Below are 462 nucleotides of genomic sequence, written 5' to 3'. Positions count from 1 at the left end.
GCGCGGAGACGGGCGGGAGGGGTCAGTCCACGGGCCCGGGGCGGGGCTCCTCCCGAAAGGGGCGAGGGAGTCCCGTGGGGTCTGGAGGTGCTCGCGGGGGCTGGGGAGTCTCGCGGGACCGAGGCTGCGGAGGGGCGGCGGGAAATCCAGGGATGGGAGAGAGGGGAGCGGACTCGCGTGGGCCAAGTGGCGCCAGGGTCCGGGTCCAACCGCGCTAGGGAGTTCGAACGTGGCGGAGGCTGGGGGCCCGAGGCGGCGGGGAGGAGGCCCGCTGGGGGTGGGGGCACGAGACGTCCCACGGGGAACGGGGGTCGCGGAGAGCCAGAGGCGGCGTCGCCCTGCGGTTGTGGTGCGCTGCCCGCGGACGGTCACCATGCGGAAGCTCGGAACCACCCCCGAATCAGCCCGGCCTGGCGCGCCTGAGGTTCATTAGTCATTCAGCAAACATCACATCACCTGCGC

This window comes from Macaca mulatta, chromosome 19 (assembly GCF_049350105.2).
Source record: "Macaca mulatta isolate MMU2019108-1 chromosome 19, T2T-MMU8v2.0, whole genome shotgun sequence".
In the NCBI taxonomy this organism is placed as follows: Eukaryota; Metazoa; Chordata; class Mammalia; order Primates; family Cercopithecidae; genus Macaca; species Macaca mulatta.
This window is presented reverse-complemented; position numbering follows the sequence as displayed.